This window comes from Octopus sinensis, linkage group LG21 (assembly GCF_006345805.1).
Source record: "Octopus sinensis linkage group LG21, ASM634580v1, whole genome shotgun sequence".
NCBI classification, from domain to species: domain Eukaryota; kingdom Metazoa; phylum Mollusca; class Cephalopoda; order Octopoda; family Octopodidae; genus Octopus; species Octopus sinensis.
The window spans coordinates 15,273,313-15,280,620 of NC_043017.1; positions in this window are offsets into that span (position 1 = coordinate 15,273,313).

Here is a 7,308-nt window from a genome sequence, read left to right on the forward strand (position 1 = left end):
TGAAGCACATTTTCCGACCCCCTTGTGTGCACTTGTCTTCTGCCAGTTTACTGTAAGACAGTTTCTTAAAGGGTCGCGTGTCGGGCATTCGTGCAAGGTGGCCTGCCCGCCTGACTTGCGCTCTTCTCAGCAATGTGTAAATGCCAAAGTAACAACAAAAACAACAGCGATATATATCGAACAGGAACCAACATCTCGCTTACGTTCCCGCCATTATGTTAACTTTACATATAAAAATGTATCCAGAAATAATCGTTAAATTTTCACTGAAAACTCGACAATACGGACGTAATTTAATCTTTTTCGTTTATTGGTATTCCTAGATCTAAAATGATAACGAAGATACGTCATCTTTGAGGCAGTTCCACACATTTCCTTCTTTGATACTGGTCGTGTAGTCGAGTTTTCTATCAAAAGAATAATTTCTTTAAAACAATTTCTTCTTCTTCGTCTTATTATCATTATGGTACTCAGAAACGCTAACTTCATTAAAAACTTTATTAATATCAATTCTATCGCTGCCGGCTATTAAAATCATTTGAATTATTTCTTCTATACTGCTTACATTATAAATTTTATTATAAAACATGCAATTATAATGGATTTCGTTGCTGTGGCGTGATTTGTTTTTATATTTATTTATGATGTAAATGTCCTTTTTTTATGTAATATATAATTATACTTCTTATTTTATGTGTCCTTCGTATCGATAAAATAATCTAAGCACCAGACCACTGTGCTACATATTAATTTTGACAAACAGTAATTTATGCACGGTAAAATATAAGACTTTATCATGGCGATTTTCATCTCTCAATATCTGTCAGTTAACTCTTAAAACAACGTTTATTTTGACATGTAACTGTAAAGATGGCGGCCACGTTGCGTGTCGGTCTGGAGGTTGCGCCCACACATACAAGTACACATACACACAAACCACGTACACTATTATATACACACATATATCTATGTTCGTCACATATATATATATGGACATGAGCATGTGTGTATTTATATATGTAATTATGTATCTACGTATTCTTATGTGTGGAATATATATATATATATATATATATATATATGAGCACATGCACATATATATGAGCACATGAGCACATATATATATATATGAGCACATGCACACACACACGCTCACACACGTATACATACAGACACAAGACATATACAAATATATGTTTTTATGTGCATAAAAATATAAATTTATTGCGTTTTACTAATGCATGCATATAAACACGCACACACACACATATATATATGTGTGTGTGTGTGTATGTGTATGTGTGTGTTATCTTTTCATATGCAAGTTATCTTATATGCCTCTATGTGTATATATAAATAAATATATATATATAATATATATATATATATATATATATATATATATATTATATATATATATGACTGTGTGAATATGTGCGTATATATATATATGCGCATATATATATATATATATATATATATGACTGTGTGACTATGTGCGTATATATATATATATATTATATATATATAGACACACACATATACGTGCGTGTGCGAAGATAATCTTAAACGGTAGAACAAATTAAATATGAATAGGAAATACGAAATAACCAAAAAATAAAATAAAATACAAATCCGTCGAAACTCTGCAAAACTAGAGACAAAAATATAAAGAAAAAAACCGATCCACGAAAGAATGACATATTTGATGTGGAATGGAGAATGGAATGGCAGGAGTGTTTGGTTTTGATGGGAATATTCTGAAGAAATGTTGTTATCTGGTGCTGATATCTTAAAAAGCATTAGAGCGAAAAATATTGAAATGTTGCGAAGAACGCTGCTAGCTCCAGGCCAAATGTCTTTTGGTTTAGAAGAAAAAATATTCCAGTCACTTAAGATTTTTGTTGTATGTCATGTCACCGCGGTTCAGACAAATATACACTCGTCGATTAAAACTACTATATTATGCCGCCAGGCAGGATTGAACCCGGCTTATCTGATTTAAATGAAAATAATGAACATTAATGCCGCTGACAATATACAGCTGATGGTCGAAAGATAGCATTGAGTACAGACATGAGCACAAACACAAATATGTATATACATGTGAGTTTCTGTGCTTGAGAGCCTCTCTCTCTCTCTATAATATATATATATATATATATATATATATATATATGATTGATTGATTGATTGATTCTAGTTTCAGCTTATGAGCTGTGGCCATGCTGGGGCACCGCCATTTGGTGTTGCTACTTGGTTTACACTTCATGGAGGCTTTCTAGCAACTGCTATTTGGTGCATGAGAGAGTTCGATGCAGCTGCCCTCATCTGCCCCTCCTGCCGTGAAGTTGGTTCATCTGGACACCTGACAGGAAGAATCCAGCTTCATTTTAAAGACATCTGTATCCACCCCATGCAGGTCTCTCAGGTTCTTCGGGAGGATATTGAAGAGCTGTGGGCCTCGGAAGCCCAGGCTATCACAGAATCTTGTCCTACATCTTGATGGCAGGTTTGGAGTCCTAGGCACCACGCAGTGGCGCCCAGTTCTGGCATTTGCGTAACTCTCGATGCCAAAGTTCAGGATACTTCCCTCCAGGATCTTCCAGATGTATATTATGGCATATCTTTCCCGCCTCTCTTGAGTCTTTCCCAGTAGCTTACATTCTGCATAGAGGCTATCTTCTTTGTGTAGCTTCGTTGGATCGCCTCAAGTTCTGTGATCAACTTGACACTGGATGGTGACCATAGCTGAGAGCAATAGTCAAAGTGGCTTAGGACAAGTGTCTTCCAGAGGACCATCATGGTTTCTTGTTCTCTTGTTCTGAAGGTTCTAAGAATCCATCCAGCCAGCCGTCTACATTTCATTGTCAGTTTAGCAACATGTACATGAAAGGTCGCGTCATCACTCATGTGAATACCCAGGTCACGCACTGATTGTGCCTCTGGGATTGCAATCCCTCCGGGTCCAGTGTATTCATTGGGTATTGCATTCAGTTTTGCATGCTGATAGTATAAAGCTTGAAACTTTCCAGCATTGAACTGCATGCTATTCTTTTCAGCCCACTTGTATATTTCGTCCAGCTCACATTGCAGGTGTTATTAGTGTCCTCAGGGTTCTGTATTGCCTGTGAAACTTTTGTATCATCTGCATAACTTGTGATCGTGGCTCTCTGCATGGCTGAGGGCATGGTCTGAGAGGGCCATTATGAACAGTAGTGATCCCAGAACAGTGCCCTGCGGAACACCGCTCACTATTTGTTGTTAATGGAGGTGGCCCCTTGGCTACTACCACCTGACTTCTATCCTTCAGAAAGTCATGAAGCCATTCTCCCAGTTTTCCAACTATGTTGAGATCACGCAGTTTGTGACATATCATTCCATGATCGACTTTATCAAAGGCTTTGCAAAGTCGAGATATATCACTTCCACATTTGAGTGGTTGAGCAGCCGTTTCAGCACCCAGTCATAGTGTTGTAGGAGCTAGTTAAACAGCTTCTTCCTGGTCGGAAACCATGTTTGGGTGTCGGGCAGCAAGTCATTCTCTTCAAGGAAGGTGATCAGCTTCCTTTGACTATTCGTTCCATGACCTTGCTGATATATATACATATATATATATGTGTGTGTGTGTTTGTGTATATGTATACTAAGAGATATACAGATAGAGGAAATACATTGATGTGTATGTGTATGTATGTATGGATATACACACCGATATATGTGTGTGTGATATATTATATATATATATATATATATATATATATATATATATATAAAACATGGGTGTCATATATTTGCCTACGTTTATTATTAACAAAATGTAAAAGTATCCCTGCAAGACTATAAAGCAGGTCATACAACCAGGGCCAGTGAAGAATAAGAATTCACTAGAATAAATTCTTCGTCCAATTTCCAGGACTGCATTTGGTTGTTAGAAGCCGAGGTTTCGGTCTTGAAATCCTAACAAAAGCCTTTGCCCAACTATATCTCATCACCATTCTTTTATTTTGGGGGTTTGCTAGAATATACAGAGTACCTTCAGTTTTTTTTTTTTTACTTATTTGCACTTTCAGAATGTAGGAAAAAACATTGATCAGCGCATCGATGTTGTTTGGACGACAACGAAATGAGCACTGTCCCGTCAGTTGTAATTATTATCTACATTGCCATTTCCTGCTTGAAAGTCTAGTTTTTGAATGTATGGAGACAGACAGACAGACAGCCACACAGATATATAAATATATATATATTTATATACATATATATATATATATATTATATATATATATATATATTATATTTTATACATACATATCTATATATATATTATATATATATATATATATATATATATATATATATATATATATATATATATATATATTATAATCTATATATATATATATATAAAATGAAGGTATAGTTATCCAATTTATACGCTCAACTAATTAGTGCTCAAATGAAGCTTCAGAAATATAAATAAAGGAGGAGAGAAACAAATGTCAAAGGTCGGTGTGTATATTCATTCAATCCATTTCAAATTATCGAAATTCTCCGCAATATATATCGATGCGTTCACATATATGAGACCTGACAAAACTTCATAAGAATGTATAAATAAACATAGGAAGATTTATAAATATATAAAAATTCATAAATATATCTAAAAAATTATAAACATATAAAAATTAATAAATAAATAAATAGATGTACTTGCGAGGTTTGAATGTCTGTTTTAGAATCAATGAGGAGGGAAGATGAGAAAGTTCAGAACAAGACGATTCCTGAGGAATCCTGAATAAATACAAAGTCTTATGGCCGTTTCAGGAAGATATCGGTTGGTGTGGGAGAGCTAACTCCAATCAGAGCAATTCTCTATACTTCTCTCATCAGACTTAAGAGATTCAAAAGAGTTATTAAAATTTTAAGAAACATGAAAGATTTGAGAATTTATAAAAAACGAATACTTTGTCGGAGCATGCTGTTCATGCGAATGATATAATCTTGTAAAATATTATTAACAACTAGCAGTATAACCCGGCCTTGCCCGGGATTACATTACGGTTATTAAGCCAATCAAGTTCTTTATTTCAAACCAAACTAAGTAATATAGACGTCAAATTTGGGCGAAATCCGTTGAAATTAGTTATATTATATATTATATATATTATATATATATATATATTTATATTATATATATATATTATATATAATATATATATAATATATATATATATATATATTATGTATATTATATATATATAATATTATATAAATATATATGGGCAACAGACACGAACACACATACACACACGTACGTACGTACAACTATTGCATGTTTTGTGCACGCATACATGTTCATAAACAGAAATGAATGGAAAAATGTTGTTAAATTTGTATATTAACACTCGCACGATTTTCACTAAAGTATATTTCAAAAACAAAAAACGAAACATGTTACATTTTATTTTTTATGAACGTCATAACTTACTTTCTCTCTCTCTCCTTCTCTTACTTTGTCTTTCCCGTGAACTCTCTGTCTCCTTCTTCTACTTTTCTTTATCTTCTTTTTTGTTAGACGCCATCAAAAAAGCCAAGGCTGATATTCCTCGTGGCTAAAAGCTATGTCTGAAAATAGATATTTACGCTACCCACGGGTGCCTTGGGGTAAAAAATAAGTTGACAAAACCCAGATAGGATGTTGACAAATGTCCTCCTAAAATTTGAGCGACATGCGTGCTAATTTGTGGACGTACATAAATGACAATCACGTACACACACACACACACACACACGCACACACATCCTCCCTTTTATAGATATGATTAGGCTTCACTGGTTAAGAAACGTTACGACGCTATATACATGATAGTATTTTAAGACGAATCCATAATATGAAGGGTGACTAGATTAAAATCTTATTGGCTAATTATTTGGTGGGGAAGAATTTAAAAGTTGAAGGTTATGAGTTCGAATCCTGGACCGGGCTGCGTGCTGTGTTGTTGAGCCAGATATAGCGAATAAGGCCAGCGTCTCATTAGGCCAACAATGTCTATATATATATATAAATATATATATATATATATATATATATATATATATATATATTATATATATTATATCTTATATATATATATATATATATATATTATATATGTACATTAGCACCAGTTTCAGATATTTTCTCTGTTTCCAGGAACAATACGATGCATTTACTGTGTCATGCAAAGATCTGTGCTCCATGTACAATGCTATTTAGGGGTGTAAATAAAGACTTTGACCTATAAGAGAGTGTAGGGTTTCCGATAAAGTAATTAGATTTGACTTTGGTAGATATTTTTATTTTAACATGAGAAGTACGAAGAAAACTATTTTCTGTTGATTTTGTTAATGTGCTGAAGCATTGAACACGCGTCTTCATGGTTATAGCAAGAACTTGCTAATCGCGCAGTTACATTTGTGTGTTAATAATGAAAAAATTCTAATGAGAGAGATTAAAATTGATAGATGTGCAGCGAAGCGAAGTATTAATGTCTTAAACATTTGTTGTGCAATATAATACTTTATTCAACTTGGTTTTTCATCCGATTTCCGATTAAAAACTAGACGTGGCGGCAAAAAAGAAAAAAATAACATTTTGTTCTTGATTTGCAGAAAATAAATTATATTTTGATATATTTTCTTCTCTATTATTCTTAGCTTTCGAAAGATTTGGAATATAACATTGTTGAGGTTTCTTTTTGCACCTGGGGATGTTTACATCGTTGAAGTGTTGTTTGGTGTGGGTGGAAACAACGTAGCCAAGGCCCGTCAGCAACCGCCAGTGAATGGTTTTACGTATTTATTATAAGCCACAGACCCATCTCTACAGAGCGGCCACATCATAGATTTGTCTCACTCTTCTCGTCAGCTATACTTCGTTCACACACCAAGATCGACATAACGTGTTCCTTCAATACATACATCGATACAAACGCACGTATTCATGCACGCACACACATACACACACACTCACACACACACACACACACAACACACACACACACACACACACAACACACACACACACACACAATACACAGACAAGCAAATTACACTTTTACAAGTAGTGTCCGACGAAATTCGACTTCATTGAAACTCCTTTTCTTTCAGAAATATGGATATGTACTCTAAAAAAAGTACTGAGTAATCTTTGAGTTTCAAATCAAATTGTCTTTATTATATCTCATCATAAAAAGAAACGTAAATAGATAGAAAGATAGATAGATAGATAGATAGATAGATAGATAGATAGATAGATAGATAGAT